The 18,826-nt window shown below is 35.6% G+C and overlaps 1 long non-coding RNA gene across 4 annotated transcripts in view; it reads right to left on the bottom strand.

Annotated features, from left to right (window-relative positions):
• LOC112530509 overlaps nt 1–18,826 on the bottom strand; it is a 106,705-nt gene that overhangs the window by 15,136 nt on the left and 72,743 nt on the right. The gene's annotated exons all lie outside the window — the stretch shown is intronic.

The raw sequence follows: 18,826 nt of genomic DNA, 5'->3' as shown, positions 1-18,826 counted from the left end.
TAGCTATTCTGATACTATACTCATGGATGATCATCTTTCTATTGGACAAATGCAAAATCCCTGTCCTGCATAAACGTGAGGATTTTTTACTGATGAGAATAGCTCCAATAAAGACAATAAAGACAACTGAAAATCCCATGGGCATATAAGATACAATACCATAACTAACTTGACCTGTTTTTATCTACCTTACTAAATGTCTTGGTATCACTGAAACATCTGCAAACGTCTTATATAGGTAATACCATATATTTTAAAATGTATGATATATACATCCGTGATTATTTCTAAGTATGCTTCAAGTACACTTGAAAGTAGTGCACACAGTGGAGCATTTCTGCTTTAGTCCAGTTTTCAAATATAGAAAAATACAAAGGCATCTAAGTTCTTCCTTTTCAAGATCTAAATAACTGAATATAATTTGTTTCTAATTTTGATTGTTATAAGACATTTACCTAGAAGAAAACTATTATAACAAATCATAATGTTTTGTGTGTTGCTCAATGAACAAAAGAATCTTTCTACTAGGGGCCATCATCCCAATGAGACTCTATAGCTCCTTTCGAAAATCTCTCCAATTTGCATAGCATTATTAGCATAATGTATTTGGCTCACATAAAGAGATAAATATGGGTGTGCCAGGAAGACTTCATCAAATATGAAGTGAGTATGAACAAAAACACCAAGCTGGAGATCTCAGCTCCCTCTCAACTCATCTTCCCATGCAGGCTCTCACTCAGATCATTGATCTCTCTCTCAGTGCTTTCGATGACCCCTGATCTTTCTTTTTTTCTTTTCTTAGCCTTAAAAGTGAAAACATTGTTTTGAAGAAAATAGCTGGAATAGGAAAAGTAAGTAAAAGTCTCAACAAAACTCTATTGATCCTAACAGTTTTCTGCTAAAAGCAAATGCCTATACCATTTACTCTGGAAAATTGAATGAGTTCTAAAAATGGCTTACATGTAGCAGAGATATTCTTTACGACTTTCCCACTTCATTTAAAGGTAATATGAGCTGGGTCACAAGTGATAACATTATAATATCCTCTGGGAATCAGATTACCTAGGAACTTCTTACCTGGCCTTTCCTTGGCAATGCAACCGAGACAAAGCCTTGGCACAGAAATGGTTCTCACATAAATCTGCCTTGTGTGCCACAAGCCAGCCACATGCCCCATACATGCTGTTCACATACCACCCATATATATTATAATAAGAAAAATTGAGGTTCTAGGTAGCACTCAAAAGTGCCAGAGTTTACAAGCACACAAAACCACCCCACAGATAGCATATCCACTGCTACTGGAGACAAACTGACTTTACATTTCCTTTTATTATGTAAAACTTCAACAGGTAGCCAGATTGCTGGCTACTTTTTCGCTCTTGAGAAACTAAATTTTGACACAAGATGGTGAATCACTACGTATTGATGTTGCTGTTACAGATTACTACATATCTACTTTTTTTTTTTTTAAGAAAAGAAAAGCAATGTTTGTTTTCAGTTTGAAAAGGGAAAAAGATTTTTTTTTTCTCTTTTCAAAATATTCCCATTACATCTGTTTCTGTACACTCATTTTCTTGCTTTACAATTTTTACCATTAATTCTAGATTACGTTCAGGCTTACAATGTGAAATAGTGACTTTACAGCAGAAACACATTGACTTCTACCACTTCTTTTTGTGGCTACAGGTTCATTTTACCCTCCAAAATATCCAACCTACATTATAATTGTTAGATCTGTATTCCTTGGCTAGGAATCCAACATTTTATTTCTTTAATCTCTCCCAAGACAAAGTAGTGATGTTACCAAATTCTTCCAAACCTTGCGAACTACTCACAACAATATCATTATTGTTATTACTTTTAACTCTTCCTTACAAAAATGGGTGATTTGGGAGTCCAAAAGTGTTAGAGGTACTGATACCAGTTCCTTCTTTCAGCCTAATAGTCAGTCCTTCAGATGAAGACAAGATTGGTTCTTGTATTTCCTGATGGAAAATTTTCGGTAGAGCTAATTAAATAGTCCCTGTAGCTCCAGGTTAGAGCATGTCACAAAATATGTTCTGTTGTGTTGATTTTTTTATTATTATTATTATTATTACCATTTAGATGTTTGAAATTGTAAGTGTAAGATAAATGCAACTTTTTTTTTTTAAACTTCTGATTCAGCAGGTATTTTTATCAAGTTATCTCTACATCTCCAAGCAAGTAATACTGTGCCTCATTATGTCTATGTGCAAAACGAGGAAAAAAAAAAAAACAAAAAAACAAAAAACACTAGAATGACTTTTAGGAGACCAAGGAGAAAATTCAATCCCTCTTTCCCCCAGTGTTGCTTGATTTGCCCCATCTCCTGGACCAACTTTCAAATAGGTTTGGTTATTGCGTGCCTGCTGATGTGTATTTGTTTGTATTGTCTTCTCAGGAATTTAATTTCACATGCTACCAACACAATCGTGTCACTGCAATTTAGCATGCATTTTGATGATGTGTTCTATATCTCATTAAAGTCTCGTCTCTTTAGCCAATACCATATGCTACTCATCTGTAGAAAAGCTCTTAAACATAATGAAAAAGGTATAATCACAAATGAGAAGGCAAATGCTGACAAACAACCCACAGGTATTCAAGTTCCATGACACTACTGAAAGAAAATATAGTGCAAAAAGAAAGCCTTTTAAATTTTTTAGAATCGTTATCTGACAGGAAAAAAATGTTGAGCTTGGAGGTACTCTTCAGTTACTCTATGCAACTCCATTGCAGCATTCTCAGATCACGAGACAATGATGTACCAATGTATATGTAGGAGGAAGATTTGTTTTTAACAGAGATAAAAGTTTCAAGTTATTGATATATAATACTGAACAATTTATGTTTTCAAAAGTGCTAATTTAAAGATTAAAATATTTTGAAAATATTTTGAGACTATTATACCTAGTTTTTCTTTTCCCTCAGATTTTGATTTTTTTGTTTGTTTGTTTTGAGCCACAATGGGAACTTTATATATATATATTTTTCTGTAAATAATCATTATGAGAACAGAATAAAAGAGTTAGTGGTGAACATCTGTATCAAGAGTAGTAGAAGAGATAAGCCAAGTTCTGGCCTCAGACGTGAATATATAACTGTCAGTAATCAAATTAAAGTGTATCTGGGTTAGGTAAGAAATCGAGTTTAGAAAGAGGACCAGAGAGACAATTTCTATCTACTCAGTATCACTGCTAATACTTAAATTCTTAAAGTTAGAGAGATGCCAGCCCTGAAAGGACCTCTATACACATATGATGCTAGTTTTACCGTAAAGATGCACTGAGACCCTAAAAGTTTCGCCTAGGCACATGAAGGCCCAATCCCAGCCTTCCGGCCACAGGTCTTGGGGAAGCCAGGACAATGCAGAAGAGAGCTGTGCCTGGGCATTGCCCAGAGCTGAGGACACCATGACAAGGAAGTGCTAGAAACACAGTGACGATGGCTAGGGAGGCTGCCTAGTTGAGCACCTAATCCAGAGTGGAGAACACTTGGATGAGGCTTGTGAGCAAATGGTTGATGTTCACCCACAGTTTTGTTCCCCACCTTTGGGAAATAAAAGCCAAGCACAGGTTTTTGTAAGCAGGACTCCAGGACTTGACTCCAGTCCATCTCTAATTAAATCTAAATTAAATTTCACCAAGCAGAATTACCAGGGCCTAAACAGACCTGGTGATAAATCCTTCTTCCTGGTGCTGACTAGTATTCACTAAAGACAAAGATCCACTAACGAGGAACGGTTTTGTCTGTTCTTGGTATGTTAATTCAAATCATAAGAACTAAGCTAGTAGGTTTCTTTGGATGGACAGTATATTGCATGTGTTCATTTAGTCACATATTTTAATTGTACAGATCATGAAATATATTTGGAATTATATTTGGAATTAAGAGTTCTTAACATAAGATAGCCATGTATGCAAAATCAAAGCTTTTATACATTTCTTTGGTAACAGCTTCTTTAAAACACACTCATATCATGGACTTTCTCCTGTCAAAGCTCTGTAAATGGTTGCTTTACTAATGGCTACCTTAGTCTCACTATTTATTTTTCCTTTTTTTCTGAGAGTATAATCTTTTTTATCTCCACCTTCCATCTGGAAATAACCTGCACTGAATCAAATGCACCTTTTTTAAAGTGCAATTTTTAATTAAGCAGTCTTTTTCATTTATTATTTTTTCTCCTAGGAGGCTCTGAAGCTTACTCTGTTTCTGCCTGAGTATACATAGATTATTGGCTTATTTTGTCTTTTTATTTTTAGACTCGCTTTGAACAAACTTTGATGGCAGTATGAAAGTTAATAAGGATCATATGATCCTTTCCTTCCAGCTGTAAATGTATGAATAATGGTCATTTTGTGAATCAAGCTCTGCAATATTCAGTTAAATAAATAAATAAATAAATAAATAATACCTTTTCATTAATCGTTGACAACAAATTAGTATTCTGAAAACAAAATGACTGCATTCCTAGGACAATATCACTTTCTTCATGAAATTTAGTAGGTGACTGAAAATTTTATATGCCGCAGTTTCTGAATGCCCAGCTTAAAATTGAAAGGCTTAGAATAATAGGAGAAAACAAAATTGTCTGAATGTAGTTTATGTATCAATATAATTCTGTGCATTGTGTGGTGCTTAGATATACAATGAAACTTGCAGTCCCAGACACAATAAAAGGTCATTTCTGTGGCTTCCTTGTATCTCAGTCTTTCTTACAGTCTGTGGAGAGCATCTGCTTGTTCTTAGTCCAGGCTGTTTGATAGTCTGAAGCTCTGGAGCAATACTGCTTAGTAGTCATTAGAAGTTATTATGGATTTATTCTATAATAATGATTAAGAAATATCTATTCCAGATGTCTGCACAAAGCTTTATGTGCTAAGTAGATATACTGTGAATTAATAAAGCTATTTCTCCTGAATGTTGCTACCAACAGAAAAGGAGCCAATTAATTCCACACAACTTTTATTATTATTTATAAACTGATTCTTAAATAGAAATGCTTACATCTGCCTCTTGCTCCAGATGGTGCAATTTAGCTGCCTATGTTACTCATGAATCGTCTTTGGTTTTAAACAAATTCTTAACTCAGCAACTGTCTTATCAATAATTCTCCATTTCTTACAATTGAAACCTAAACTGCACTGATGCTTTAATTCTCAGAACAGAGAATTTTCTGTCTCGTGGGTCAAAAGTACAAGGAAAAAAATATTCTTAATATTCCACTGAAGCGGTCACAGTTGTAAAACTGCCTGGTACTGTACCCTCAGGTTACTAGCAAAAATCCAGGCAGCAGATTGAATCCAAAATTCTCATGAGGTCTGACCACATGCAGATACTGGGACAGACGTTTTATTATTATTATTATTATTATTATTTTCCTAGCACATCATCTGGTCATTGAGTTTACATTTATGTTCCGGGCCCTAGACGTACTATTTCCAGCTAAGAACAAATGCTTCAGCTATATAACAATGCTAAGTCCTTGTCCTAAAAGCTGCCCAGGAGGAAGCAATGAGCAGGCTTCCAGCTCTCTGCCAGGATGGTCAGGTGCTGGATGCTATTTCTGTAGTTAAGAACCATTGTGGGTGCAGCTGCTCCGAGATACTGAGGGGAGGAGGGAACAAAAAAAAACAAAACAAAACAAAGCATATCAAAATCAATACGTAGGCATTATCCTGTAGGAATGTAAAAAGTGCAGCAAGTATAGTCTGGCAAGGTCCTAGCAAAGGTTCAACCCAGATCCACCATAAGTGTAGCCCTGATAGAGACCTTCAGATGTGATTCAGCTGTCTACTGGAATAATAAGCAGAAATGACTAAAATACACTTCTGCTATATTATGCCATGGCTGTAATTCTTGCCTTGAACCTTTATTGCCAGTTACATGTTTTGAAATGATTCTAAAAGGTAGGATTTATTTAGATATATTAAATATAGGATTATTTCAATTTGCCTTTGTAAATCATATTCTTAAAAACCAACTTACACTGAATTCAAAATGGACAATATTCTTGAGACTTTCAGAATAAAATAATTCTGTAGAGTTTGAGCTAAGCCCTTCAAATTAGTAACATGTAACTAGTCAGATTAAAAACAAAGCAAGCAATTGCTTTTCAAATTATTATTATAAAAATGGACTGGAATAAAAATAAATAAAGAACTTAAATCTATGCATTCACAGAATTTTATTCATGAGTGATTTTGAAGTCAGTTTGAAAGCTAAAATTTCATTTGAAAGGTAAAATTGAAAATAGGGTAATCTTGTATTTATGATTTCTATGTATGCTACGTTTTTGGTTTTTTTTTTTTTCCTTTTTTTTTCCCCCAAAATTAAGAAAAACACTTGAAATGGCTTAAACCTGATTTGACTTACTGCTTCTGTACCTCAGCTGGTATGTCATTTTATTATGAAACCTTCCTAAGAGATTTAAAAGCTATTCATAGCTTATTTATACTTAGATAGAAGAGAGTAGCCATAACCTTACTGATAATAATCGATCTTGTGGTCATGTATTGAGTATCTGATTTTTTCTTTACCAGAGCGGGCATTACCTGGGACTTGACCTGCTTTTAACTGAAGCTACTAGCATAGCTGCTCCAAAGAGATCTAAACCAAGGAGCAGAGCTGATGTCTGTGGGATGTGAAATTAAAAGCCATGTGACCATAGGCAACAAGCTAACAGGAGATATGGGATTATATTTTAGACCTAGGTGATCAAATTTTAGGTCTGTTTCAAGTAATCTTCCTATGACTAAGCACTTAACCCAAACTACTGAAATGCCTTGGTGCAGATTTGATGATTCTTTGGGCTTTGTGGTCATGGTATCGTTGTTAGTCTTAAAGCAGTCTCTCCAAGCTCTTCTATCTTGTTTGAACAGTGACTGCAAGTTAAGGGGCACTTCCAGGAACTCTTTTTAGTCTGCTCTTGACCATTTTTTTTCTTTCCACCTCTTACAGGTGACACTGTAGGAAAGCACTTTAAGGAATGGAGAACCAGCACAGCAGTGGGTAGGACATTGTTCTCAGCTGTGAAGTGCAGGTGAGGGCACTCCTTGTCAGCTCAGATGCAATGGTTAACCACCTAAGAGCTCTTCTGCTCCTCTTCCTTGGGAGAAGGGCTTGGATCTTACAAAGCCACAATTCACAGCTGAGGCTGAAGACACATAATTAATTCTTTGCTGTAGGGGACATTTAACCTACTGATAAAGGCAGACACTTATGCTTGGGACAGTAAACTCAGAATACCTGAAGTCAAATAGTCTTTGCAAAACCAGTTTAAATTAAGATTATACACTATGTAGGCTTTTTATACAGCTAACAGAAAAAATGAAGGCAGAATTGCTTTCTGAAGGAATATAAGCAGTAATCATAGCAGTTCCTCTCTGTCTGCATATGTTACAATTAAGAAAATTGGATTTCCAGATTCTTTTCTCAACCCAGCAGCTAGACACAGGCTGAAAGAATTTTGGCTATGTCTCATGTCGGACTCAGCTTTTAGAAAATAAGTGATTTTTTTTTCTTACTGTCAATCTTCAGGTATTTAAGAGTTCTTGAAAAGTTAGCATCCTGTCACTAGGGGGGCTTTCATTAATTTGATGTGCTGTGATACCCAGCACAGAATTAAAGGTGGGAAATTCCATCCTTCTTGTGAGATTGAGGAGTCACATCACCAAAATGAAAGTACATTTAGCAAAGCACCACCCGACTTTGCTCAGTATGTTCACACAGTATCATGTCATCATCATTTGGCAGATATACAGTTTTAATAAATCTGCTAAGCTGCCACTTCAGGCCATTTTCTCTAAATCTCAAAGATCCATGTGTTTAAAACTGAGAAACTGAAAATGATGAGTTGCTTGGTTTTTTTTTTTTCAGTCTACTTTTTTTCAACACATCTTGACAGTGAACATTTTACAGTCAATAAATGATATCTAAAGCTACCACAGGGAACCAGAGTCATCCCAGATACAAATAGCCAATTATAAAATGGAGCTCAGAGTTGAATAAATTATTTTCTAACCCTATAGGTGATAAAGTGATAGCCAACAGCACAAGTTTCATTATCCATATCTTTATCACAGCTCAAATGACTGATAATGTCAACGATTACTTTGCTCAGATATTCAAAGACAAATTTTCGGTATGAATCTAGCAAACTACATTTTGATCGCTTTGCTCCAGGTTTCTAAGACAGAGACATAAACACTCTGAAAGACCTTACAGCTGTTGATTATGAGCTTGGACAGAATTAACACTCATACAATAATAAGACTTGTCCAAATGAGCATTAGGATCAGATACAGATCAAGCATGAAGCAATTGTACCTATCAGCCTCATTAGCTAACCCTGACCATCCTTCATACTTCACAGAAGAACTTTCTGCATTTTAAAATACCATTAATGGGAGGGGGGGGGGGGGAAGGGAAGTGTTTAGGATTCCAAATTAATTGCTTCCACATAATATTTTTCTAATGTATTTCTGTGAGCATTGCAAATATCTGTTCATATTTCATTTGGGCTGCTTTCCAAACCATCAGACCCATTCCTACATACTACAATACTGTATCAGGTTTATTTTATACTAAAGGAAAAGTGCAACAGAGAAATGCCCAGGGACAGCTATTTTTTAGAAGTGACAGTTAAGACTTTGTTCATCTTCTCAGCCAGTGGATTCCTCCCATTTATTCATGTCCCAGCAAAATTTCCACTATTACTCCCAACACACACAACTTCTAATCATTCATATACGAGAAAGAAGCATTTCTCTGTAGTCATTCTGCTTTGGTTACTGAGTCATTACGATTAGAGAGTTACTCTACGCAGTTCAAAAGCCTATCAGGTAGAAGGAATGGAAATGATATACAATAATTGATCAAAAGATGGAAGTCGTGTATTTGAAATTCCAGTGTTTTGACATTTAGTTTTTCATCGCACTGAAATGAGAAGTAAATTTAACAAGATTCTTTGCAATAAAGAAATTACACAAAACATTGGGAATCAGGGGAGGGGCTCAGATATTTTTGTTCATTTGTTTTAAAAAGTATTTACTAAGGGCACAGAATCCTGCTGCATTGTGGTCAAGATATCTCCTAGGTTAGGATTTACAGCATAGCATGTAGAGAGAAAATTTTATTTTCCTGTGATTATTTTTTATATACATAATATATTTTTATATATGTATGTATATGTTTGTCAGAGCAAGAACTTCATCATGTATGCATCTTTTAAATCCCAGACCACTCCTGTAGTTGCCAGGCTACACATCATTAGAGCCCATAACTTTCACTGTACCCATTTCAGCTCCTGGAAAACTATAGGCTGTAATGACTTGAAGGGAAGCATTTTTCAATAAAATTTCATCTATCTTTAGCAGAATAGCTTCTATATCTTTCTAGATATTGCCAAAGAGTGGGAGAACCTAAATACAGTAGAAAGTGTTTTTCTGATGTTACAAGACTATAAATAGGACAGTGCAGCATGAGGAATGATACCCTAAAATGGGAAGCTGAGCTATTATTTTAGGTATTATACATGAAAATGTCCCTTCTGGCTTGCCTCCATTTGTGAGAATGAGCCATTTCAATGCCCGCTTAGGCCTTTCAGTCTATGATCCTGCTTTTCTATGATTTAAAATAGTAAAACTTTGACATCCTTTTAAACTGCCAGTTCCTAACTGGCAATGCTTTATGAATACTCTCTTCAAGAGACAATTCTAAGAAGAACAGAACCAAGAAGTCTGCCAGAGAAATAGAATTATGTCTAAATCTTGGGTACTCTGTGATGTAAGTTACTGAAAAATGAAAACAACCTCATGGTGCACAACAAATGAGGTGTGAAGGATTGGTAGAAAGAATGAAAGGTAGTATACTACTGTAATAATTCCAACAGTTTAAGGACAGCCTGTGAACTGAAAGTGCATAACAGTTTAAGTAAGCACAAAGTTTGAATGTCAAGAAAGGTCTTACCTATGGTCCTTTAGAACAAAAGGCATACTTCATCTATTAATAAAAGTTTGATCTTCAGCATCAGACTTCAATCATAAGGCAGGACTGTCATTGATATTGAAAGTCAAACAGTATAAATTAGTTTGCATACATGTAGAAGACAAAACAAAAGAACAAACACAGATTTCCCACTTTCATTCCTACATAATATCTTTGCCAAAGCATCAAGATGCTTTTTTTTTCCTGAAAAAAAAAAATCACTGTTGATCACTTATCCTTACTTATTGCCTGGCGTATGTATACAAAAGCAGAACCTAAAGGTTCACTTAAATAGAAACAACAGAATGTCTCTCTCTACCGTGCTACTTATCCCGTGTCTAAAATGGGTACTGGCACATACTCTGAGGTCCATTTATTTTGAGGTCCCTGGAAGCATTAGAAAGCAAGAATGTCCTGCTCAATGCAGATATTGTTTGAGTGGCTCTGTGAGCTGCCAGGTGCTTGGTGAAGGTGAGGCTGGCAACCAAGGGTTCCACTTCTAACTGTATTCGGGTCATGACTTGGCTATACTTCCTCTTAACAATCAGTCATGTTGGTCAGTGCCCTCCAGTTGGTGGTAGGCTTTAGAGTGTATCTATTACATATGCATGAGGTTTGGATGATTGTTAGAGGGCCTTGCAAAACATGCAGTAAGGTGTTTGTTTGAGAGCAACTCTTGCACATGGGGCAAGATAGACACATCTATGCATGAGTTCCACCGTTATCTTGACACATGGGACACAAGGATGACAGAAAATAGGAGTGTGACAGCAGTCTTCAAGGTCATCAAACAACCTGGTTTTCAAATGAAGGCTCGAGGATGTAGCATTGTCCAAAAATGAAAATATCAGAAGTTCCTGATATAAATAATTCCAAATTTAGTTCAGAAGTAGAAAAGGATAAAAGAGGAGTACATAACATCTGAGAATTAGGACATATACTGCCAACCCCACCAAAGTTACACTAAAAAAATTACTTGCAAACAAGTAACTGCTTGTTACTTGCTGGGCAGTGAGACTGTTCCCAGTCTGCTCCCCTTATTCCAGACACTGAAATAAAGCAAAACTAAAACGTCTTCTAAAGCTCTCCATTACGAATCAGGAGCTTTCAGATAGCTTAGAAGCACTTGTTTGCAGCAGCTCATTTCTCATAAAAAGCTTGTTGCCACTCTAGGGAGGAGTAAAATCACTACTGATGACATTCAAATCATGGTCTGCCTTCTCAGCAATTAATTTTAAATATGATTCATACTCCATTATGCTCTGGAAACCAAAGAAATTATCCTTTATTGTGTCTAGCCATTTTTCATCACTATGGACTCATAATGACCAATTTTACTCTTATCTGTTATAATAAGCTTGAAAATGTGCAAAAATTAACCCGAATGTTTACATTTCCCTTTAATTCAGCTTCATAAGGATTTCCCAGTGTAAATATACATTTACACAATAGAATAGAATTATTAGCATGTAACATATGTAAACAGCATTAGCTTTTAAATTGTTTAAATATTCATGTTTGTAGATTAGAAACAAGTTGGGTCAATCTTCAGGGTTGGGTCCAACGCTACTGAACTTTGTCCTACTTACACAGAAATCCAAATAAAAGCATACATTTTAATGAATATCTAAGCCAGTTTTAGGCTATTTTAATAGCTGTGGAGTGATGTCTGAAAATGAATGGGTTTATACCGTTCTTCCTCTTTTACAACACCAATTTTTAGTTAAAGATAAAAAATAAAAGAAAGGTCACAGAGAAAAGGTCCAGGCTGACGTTTTCAGAAATCCTGATGCAATTGCTTGTTTCAGCTGTGTGACTTTAATAATCTGCTGTCTCTGTCACTCAAAATCTCACCTGTAAAACTGAGGTATTTTTCTCCAAACAGAGCAGGTATGCTGCATGAAGTGGAGACACTCCTTCCTTTACCTGTTGGGGACAGGATGTATCCTCTTCCCTTGGGAGGCAGGTGCAGCTCTGCATCCCAAACCAGGGCCAAATTCTTCCTCAGAAGCCTACATGAGAGGTTACTCTGCTGTAGTTCTCATTAAGCTTCACTCACTGTGTGCACAGCAGCTGAATGCTGCTTTCAGTCCATGTCCTGCCTCCCACCCAGACCAGCCCCATGCTGGCTAGGGGATGCAGGATTGATACCACGGGGCAGCAGTGGTCAGCACACAACAAGGGAAACACGGCCTGACTCATCCACTGGAATATTGCTCAAGGAAAGGAGTTATGGCATAACAAAACTTATAAATACCTGATTTGTTTTGCTTTTTGAATAAGGGTTACCACCCTTACCAGGTGGCAATAGCAAATGCCATGGAGCTCATACAGCTTGTCACCAGTAGAGAAGTCCCACACCCCCCATGAATACAAGTTTCAGAGAGCACACTTCCAGCTTGATCACAAAGATTTGATCTTAAATTAAGCTCCCAACTTAACGGAGGGTAACTGGGGATGTTATTCCTATTTTTAAAATGTTACAGACGTTGCAAGGAATGAGGGACAAGGGATAGGTGTACAGGGCTCAGATGCCCCATCAGTGTCAGGGGGCTGCAGGGCTGTTTGAGACAAGGCAAGGACTGCCCCATGCTGGACACAGACAGTTCGAGCCAACTCCAATGGCCCCAGCACAGGGCAGGGTTGGGCCCAGCAGCTGCCCTGGGGTGAGGGCAGAATGGGAGAGTGAGAGCGCAGCTGGGAGGGAATTTGGGCTGAGCCAAGGTTAACCCACAGCAACAGACCCACAAGTTTTAAGACAGTTCCTAAGTAAAGGTACTTAGAAGATGTACGTATAGTCTGAAAGATGCACAGAAAGAGCATTAATCGAAAGACTGACAGAGCAAGGACCAACAAATGAGTTTAGGGTACTCTACAGATACAGAGTCCAATGCAATAATGGCTGCACTGCATTAATAACTGCATGAAGCAACCACACATATGGAAAGCAAAAAAATAAGGCAAGTTAGCTAACAAACTTACGAAAAAGCAGAGAGGTGCTTCTGAAGGAGACAATCCCATGGAAAGGCCAAGGGTTGTTCCCTTTTATGGTCAGCTTTCTCTGCATTTTTGTAAACTGCATTTGATTATAACAGAAGATAACTGATGCAGATTATACATTCCTAATGAAAATAACAAGGCATCAAATACTAGCTACTTGATTAAGCAAAAGAATGGTAAAACCATGTAATTTTCTTCAACCATTATTCTTATAATTCTAGCATCTACCTGATGCTAGACATTTTCAGTTATGGCCTCCAATGTCAAACTTTCACTTACACTTTCCACATTTCTCAATTTTTTTTAAATATTTTTAAGGTATGTTTGCACCATTTAAAGAAAAATGTTGAAGATATTGAATTTGTCTCGAATAAATAATCTAAATTCTCACTTAAAATTGATCCCTTTTTGACCTCTGACTTGTCAGAGGATGAGTAATAAGCTGACAAAATGCCTGTGCTTCCCAAGTCATTTTTTGATGGTCCCCTGACCATTCCTATCCTGCTATAGATACCTACCTTGCTTAAAGCCAAACATCTTGAGCGTAAGTCAATTAAAATAACACCAGAGCAATAAAAAATAACCTGCAGAAACCAGTGAAGTCAATTTAATTGCCAAGTAGAATTCCTGAGTTGGAAAACAGTACACAGATTTTGTTAATAAATCTGTAAATAAAGAGAAAAGAAAGGAAAAGCAAGCAACTAGGGTACTGCATAGACACTTTCCCCTCACCTTTTTAAATCCTGCCTCAAATGAATGATACAATTAAAATGAATTCTGAAGCAACACAACATGAATCTATCTATGAAATTTAATGTCCTAAAGATGGTTCAGTCACTTGAACAAGACCACAATGAGGGAAAAAAATGTTAATCTAATTGTAAAACTTCTGACCATTAAGTTATTTACGTTGCAGGTATTTGATGCGTCTCTTTGCAAAGCTTTAAACGTGTAATCTAGGAAAATGGTTGTTTTTTTTCTTTTCTGTAAAATGGCTGAGATACTTGGTGGTAAGACATTAAAATGAATTATATGGAAGTTGATATGTAGTAACATTAGATGCAGTTCAGCTGTTGAAATTGTAAGCTGTTAAAGAACACTTTTCTCAAGCGATTGACATCTATTTCCAGAACTGTATCTTTGAGTAATATGCACAGGTAGGAATCATGCTGAATTTTCTTCCACGAAGCAGCTCAAGCAAAGATATTCAGATACTCATTTATAAAGTGACAGCTAGGATCTCAGCAGGTTAGAAAGCCACATGCTACAAAAAAATTTACTGTATAGAAACTGACCTAAGGAGGACTCTAATTCCTGAAAAATATAACCAGAAACCACATTCTACGTTGGCTTGCACTTAATATTGAAAGGGAGAAATATAGGACAGAGTATGTATGCACAGCATAGTGCATACATTGTTTTGTATGAGTTTATTGTATTTCATTGTTTCCTTTTACAGTGGTCTTCAACAATGATCACTTTGGAATCAGTATTTAATTTATGAAATACACACAACTCCATAGAAACGATGCCACAGATTTCAAACAGCATTGGATCAAACTTGTGAGATAACTGTATTTTAACCTTGAACTGACCCCGCTCCTGCTCACTGTATGATCTGCTTTGTCTTAACCCTATCGTCTTTAGTACTTTTGAAAGTTCATCTGTGTCAACAAGGCAAAAGCAAAACTCTGAGAACAGCTTTAGTTCTTTTTCTTTCCATGTCTTACTACAAAAAACAAAAAAAATAAATAAATTCCCTGTGCCTGTGCTATTTCTCTTGTTATTACAATTTACTTGAAGATCAGTGCATATCTGCATAAGACTCTTAAATTGCTAAACAAACAAACAAAAATTGAAAAAAACATAGAAATAGAAATCTTCTATAGTGCTTTTATCAAAGCATTTCCACAGAAATGATGCATGTCTAGCTCCTATGGTTCTTAACAACTTTAGCTCTTTATAACCTTGGCTCTTTCAGGATGTGAAAACAGTAGTCATACTGCAGCATATGCTAGAGAGCACCCCAATCTGTCCTAGGATGCCAAAAAGGGGGAGAAAAGGAATCCCCAACTAAGAAAACTTATACATTTTACTGAATGGGAAGCTTATTGTAGAGTTTTTGCTAAGCCATTACTATGGCTCTCTCACTTTGAAATAGAACATAAAAGGGTTTCAGCATCATGAAAATCAAAATACAGCCACCTGTTTTTGACAATTCTCCCCCACACACAGAAAGTACATTTATTCTCTATATGCGTATTTGTTTTGCATGCTGTGGCATTCTCTTACCAGACTTCTCAGTTACAGAAACATGTCAGTTAAAAATTATTTTTACTACTCGCAAATGCATATTTCAACTGGTACATGGAACCATTAAAAGTTTTGCTACACAGCAGCACCTGCAGAACTAAATAATTTTCTGCTCCTACTGTGAAGAGATACCTCTATTATTGTCAGTGTGGTATGGTAAACATTGTAATTCTGAACATGCCCATGGTACTGTGTGGCTGATACTGTTGGAATGCTCCATGCCACAGATCCTATGTATCAGCCATCAGTCACTTCTAATGTCAATCTGTTGCTTTCTCCTGGAAATAACTGATATAATCTCACTGTAGTTTCTATTATAAGTCCAATTTGTCCATGCTCATTATGCATATAAACTCCTTTGCATCAGAATGAGAATATGATGAAGACAGACATATTGATACATACTTATCAATATATACACCCAAATACATGTTGTCTCTATAAAAGCAATAATACAAATGTATTATATTCAGCTTTAAACAGAACTTTGGTAATGTAGTTGTAGATATATTGCATATTGCTTTTGGCACTACTAAAAATAAGTCATTTGGATTAACCATTTTCAAGAAGTACATTTTATAACTGGAACATATTTATTCAAGTTCTCTTTTGGATTAATGCAATTTGTCTGAGAGCATGCACTAATTTCTGTTCTCAGCATTGCCTTGGGAGGTTAAAAATGTTAAATATGATTCTTTGCAGGTTTTAATATATCATCTTGCCTTATGAAGAGTTGATTATCACCACCCAGTGGTGCTTACATACTGATAGAATTCATGATTATATGTATCCAAAGTAGTACCAAGAGTACCATACAAAAGAACTGACTATATTCTATGTAAGTAGCTACTTAATTGTAGTCAGTATCATAAAATATTGACGAGTTCTCATTCTCTTAAAAATTGGAGCTTTTTGGTCAAGCAAACTGCTTTTCCTTGGACAAAATTTATTGCAGTAAGTTGCTGAACTGAAAGTTTAATTTAAGTTGTAAAATTGAAAAGCTCTTGTAATTGAAAATGAAAAATATGGAGTAGTCTGAATGCACGAATGAGGAGTAAATTACAGATAAAAGGACTGACTAGAGAGGAACCCATACGGATAGTTGGATGTTTACAAATTACGTTTTAATGTAAGATGTAATTATAACTTTATTTTTCATCTTGATTCGTTTTCATTATTTTCATGCAAACACAGTGGCAGTTACACAGGAAAGCCAAATACAGTCTGTAGAAATTACTTCGGCCAAGTTTAAACAAAGTATACTGAAAAATGGTCTCATATTTTCACCTGGGAAAACCTTCTATTTAGCATTTATAGCTCTCTACTGAAGGGAAGGAGTACCAGTAATTCATACTGCCAGTCTATCAAAATCCTGAGCTTTCTCTATAAATTGAAAATACCAAGTTTTTTCGCACAGTTTATAAATATATTAGACTGCCTATACATCTTTTATGATTTATCCATTCACTTCTCACTGGTATAAAGCTAAAACAAACTGACTTTTAATTGTAGCCTTGAAACTCAGAAATGAAAAGTATAAAAATAGGTGGAACTAATCATCTATTGCAGAAAACTGAGGGCAGTTCTAAAGTTCAAGAAGTTTTTTTTTAAAAATAAAATGAATGTAGTCTTTATGAGAAATGTCAATTTTATTCTGGGCAACTGCAGTCAAAACATGAGGGTTTTAGCTGGAGCAGTTAAGAACCATATGCTCAGAAAACTAAAAGAAGGAAATAATAGTTTTGGAAAAAGGTTAACATCTTGACATTAAATTATGGACTTTAATAAAAATTATGATATGTTTTTATATGATCAGGTATAACTGACTGCTATGGCAGGTAATAAAACAGAAATGAAAAGACTCGTTTCATCTGTCAGTCTCTGGTTGCAGTAGAGCTCTGCAGGAAACCTAAATGTGTGGGTCTTTGAACTGACCTAAATAGCTGTGCGAAATAAACCTGCTTTGCTTTCAAGCCTCTGTGCTGGAGATAAAAGTATCATATTCACTCTGGCTTGTTTTGTTCAATAGTATAGAAAACTTTAGTCCCAGTTTCAAACAATAGCTCCTGCCTTTTATAACCTGTTCTGCAGGTTTTTAATTGAATATTTTTTATTCAAGAAACTAATTACACATATGTATGCTTCTATAATTGCAGTGTGGTCCTTAAACTGTATAAATCAAATTTGTCTTTATGGGATGCAGCTTTATTAGATTACTATTACTTTGGAATGAAATTATTATTATTATAATTATTTAGAAAAATAATACTGCGTTTGTGTAATCAATAACCATAATTTTATAGATTTTAAGCCTTTAAAAGAAATAGCAAATCATTAACTGTAAATAGGACAAACTTTTTCAATGAGTGCCTTTCTTCTAGGCATCTAAAGCTGCTTAGAACAGTCTAATGGCTTTTTTTTTTTTTCCCTGCAATGTGACTAAATAGATAAAGTCAGTGGGAGATAAGTACCTAACTTGTTAAAGATCTTTCAAAATCTCAATTGGTGTTCATCAAAATCATTAGATGTTGAAATCCCTTAGGGGAATCTGGATCTAATTCTCTCTACAGCCATTTATATGTGGCTGATGTGATGTATACAGAAAGTGTCAGTGCAGTTTCTGCATAAAGTTGTTATTTTCATAACCATGCACAGCAAATGCTATGCCTTTCAAATCTCCTGCAATATTAGCATGGTCCCTCAACTGTCTTACTGCTATTAAATGGGTAAAGATGCTCATACTATCAAAGTTCATTTCCACACTGACAAGGAAATGACTGTACTGATATTGGGCATATGCATAATGGTGCAACTTCACTCAAAAATGGGATATCCATAACCCAACAATTTAAAAACTACATAACAATCTTATACACCAATCCTATCAGTTCTTACATTTAAAAACTATCTGTACTTCACTATAAAGTACCATTAAATCCACCTGTGATTTTAGGCTCAATGTCAGGTATGTAAGTCAGCCAGAACTTCACCCCTCACACCTAAGGCTGAAAACTTGTCTTAAACTGACATGCCTTTATTTATGTACTTTGGGATTCACTTGTTCAAAGAAAGAGGTTACAGTAGTCAAAGCTTCACACAGAAACCTTCAGATTTTTTATAGCGCTGCTACGCTGATGTGACAGAATACTGCATGATGATAGAAGATAAAAGCTAAATGGTGTTCTGATTAATACAAATACATTATTTTCACATACCTTTCCAAAACATTCAGAAAATCATTAAATACATTTTACTTTTCCAGAGAGATTAAAAAATTAGCTCTCAGGTGATTTTTTCTGATTATTTTTACTATATAAATGAAATTACAAAAAGGACAATTGTCCATTTAAGAATATTTCTTACCGTGCATTCCACCGAACAAGTTAGCTATTTATCAAAGAAAAGCCATAGGTCTTTGTTAATAGAACTTTAGAAAATATGAATGCAAAACATTCTTTTTTCCTTGCATATTACATAAAATAAACCTTAAACAGAAAACATA

Source organism: Gallus gallus, chromosome 1 (assembly GCF_016699485.2).
Source record: "Gallus gallus isolate bGalGal1 chromosome 1, bGalGal1.mat.broiler.GRCg7b, whole genome shotgun sequence".
Lineage (NCBI taxonomy): Eukaryota > Metazoa > Chordata > Aves > Galliformes > Phasianidae > Gallus > Gallus gallus.
Note: the sequence above shows the minus strand (reverse complement) of the source record. Positions and strands in the feature narration are given on the sequence as shown.